A 3,135-nucleotide genomic window follows, 5' to 3' on the forward strand; every position below is an offset into this window, starting at 1 on the left:
CCGCTATCACCATAGCATCAGAAGCTCAGGCGTGGCCAAACGTGCTTAACGTAAGAGCCACATAGAATAAGTGTCAGATGTTTGAGAGCTGCAAGACAGGAACATCAGATGCTTGAGGGAGGGAGGGAGGGAGGGAGGGAGGGAGGGAGGGAGGAAGGAAGGAAGGAAGGAAGGAAGGAAGGAAGGAAGGAAGGAAGGAAGGAAGGAAGGAAGGAAGGAAGGAAGGAAGGAAGGAAGGAAGGAAGGAAGGAAGGAAGGAAGGAAGGAAGGAAGGAAAATAGATGGGGTGGAAGAAGGGAGGGAGGGGTGGAAAGAAAGCAACTTTAAATGCATTCTATGCATTTAAAGTTCAAATGGCTTGGCAAAGTGATTTAAATGTGGACTTAAGGTAGACCTAATCTACTACATCCGGCCACCAAAAATCGCTGCGGAGAATATCTAGAATGCAGCACTGCAAATGTTAGTTTTAATTGTAAATAGATGGTTTTATTTAGTGAATTGTGTATTGTATTGTATTGTATTGATGTTTTTATATTGTAAATCGTAATTTTATATATGTTGTGAGCCGTCCTGAGCCTGCTTTGGCAGGGAGGGCGGGATATAAATGAAATATATTATTATTATTATTATTATTATTATTATTATTATTATTATTATTATTGTTATTATTATTATTATTATTATTATTATCATTAAAGAGACAAATGCCTTCTCCAAGCCAGCCAACAGGGTGATGGGGTCTTCAAGAGCCACACAATTTGTGTGAAAGAGCCGCACTTGGCTCCTGAGCCATGGTTTGGCCACTCTTGTTCTAGCTGACCCTGCTTAAATTCTGCTTACATCTGGCCACCTTGAGCACACCTGGGTAGCAACTCTGGACTAGCTTGGAGGTCTTCCATCCAGTACTAACCAGAGCCGACCCTGACTTAGCTTCTGCTTCCATCTGACCAGATTGAGCTATTCTGGGCCATCCACGGCAAAGTAAGACGTGAACAGTTACCAACCTCCCCCCTTCATTCCATCCCAGTGCTGTAAGACCCGCTGGACCTGGACGACAGGCCATGCCTGTGAGGCAGAATTTGCCATTTCAGTACCTACCGTTACTCTGTAATTTTAGATTTTATATATTTTAAATTGGGGCGGGGGGGTGTATTTTCGATTGTTTTTATGACGTAACCCGCCCTGAGCCTGTTCTACGGGAAGGGCGGGCTAAAAATCAAATCAAATCAATCAATCAATATTTCTTTTGGGTTCCTCAGGACTACACTAGACCAGGAGACTTCTAGATCCAAATGGGTCCAGAGGAAGGACCATGAAGCCCAACAATCGTTTCGATTCAAGAATTTCTTTTTCAAAAGCTCTGGTCCAGAATGTGTAGTCTCTCTGCTAAGAAAATTCACACTGGAACAATGTCGTTGTTGTTCAGTCGCACAGTCGAGTCTGACTCTTTGCGGCCCCATGGACCAAGTCACGCCAGGCCCTCCTGTCTTCCACCATCCTCCGAAGTCTGCTGAAATTTGTGTTAGTTACATCAGCAACGCTGTCCAGCCATCTCCTCTTTTGCCGTCCCCTTCTTCTTTTGCCTTCTGTCTTTCCCAGCATCAGGGTCTTCTCCAGGGAGTGCTCCCTTCTCATTGGGTGGCCAAAGGATTTGAGCTTCAACTTCAACATCTGACCTTCCAGGGAACAGCCTGGGTTGATTTCCCTTAGGACTGACTGATTGGATCTCCTTGCAGTCCAAGGGACTCTCTAGAGTCTTCTCCAGCACCACATCTCAAAAGCATCTATTCTTCTGCACTCGGCCTTCCTTATGGTCCAGCTCTCACAGCCATACATGACTACTGGGAATACCATCGCTTTGACTATACAGACTTTTATTGGCAGGGTGAAGTCTCTATTTTTTAATATTCTGCCCAGGTTTGCAATAGCTGTCCTTCCAAGGAGCAAACGTCTTTTAATTTCATGGCTGCAGTCGCCATCTGCAGTGATCTTGGATCCCAGAAATGTGAAGTCTGTCACTACTTCCATGTCTTCCCCTTCTATTTGCCAAGGTGTGATGGAGCCGGATGCCATGATCTTAGTGTTTTTTGATGTTGAGTTTCAAGCCTACTTTTGTGCTCTCCTCTTTCACCCTCAACAAGAGGTTCTTTAGGTCCTCCTCACTTTCTGCCATTAGAGTGGTGTCATCTGCATATCTGAGGTTGTTGATGTTTTTCCCGGCAATCTTAATTCTGGCTTGTGCTTCATCCAGGCCAGCATTCCGCATGATGTACTCTGCATATATATTAAATAAGCAGGGTGACAATATACATCCTTGTAGAACTCCTTTTCCTATTCTAAACTAATCAGTGGTTTCGTACCCCATTCTTGACCCTCATACAGGTTTCTCAGGAGACATGTGAGGTGGTCTGGTACTCCCATCTCTTTAAGGACTTGTCACAGTTTGTTGTGATCCACGCAATCAAAGGCTTTAGCGTAATCAATGAAACAGAAATAGACGTTTTTCTAATACTCCCATGCTTTCTCCATAATCCATCGAATGTTGGCAATTTGATCTCTAGTTCCTCTACCTCTCTGAAACCCAGCTTGAACTTCTGGTAGTTCCTGATTGACATGCTGCTGAAGCCTGGCTTGTAGGATCTTTAACATGACCTTGCTGGCATGTGAAAAGAGTGCAATGGTGCGATCGTTTGAACATTCCTTGGCATTACCCTTCTTTGGGATTGGAATATAAACTGATCTTTTCCAATCCCGTGGCCACTGTTGCGTTTTCCAGATTTGTTGACATAATATGTGCTTAACTTTAACAGCATCGTCTTTTAGGACTTTGAAAAGCTCAATTGGGATACCATCATCTCCGCTCGCTCTGTTGTTAGTAATGCTTTCTAAGGCCCATTTGACTTCACTCTCCAGGATGCCTGGCTCAAGGTCATCGATTTCACTGTCATGGTTGTCAAGGACATTGAGATCCTTCTTGTATAATTCTTCTGTGTATTCTTGCCACCTCTTCCTGATCTCTTCTGCTTCTGTTAGGTCCCTACCATTTTTGTCCTTTATCATGGCCATCTTTGCACAAAACGTTCCCTTGATTTCTCCAGAGGAGGGTGACAAAGATGGTGAGGGGTCTGGAGACCA

The sequence above is a fragment of the Heteronotia binoei genome, chromosome 13 (assembly GCF_032191835.1).
Source record: "Heteronotia binoei isolate CCM8104 ecotype False Entrance Well chromosome 13, APGP_CSIRO_Hbin_v1, whole genome shotgun sequence".
Lineage (NCBI taxonomy): Eukaryota > Metazoa > Chordata > Lepidosauria > Squamata > Gekkonidae > Heteronotia > Heteronotia binoei.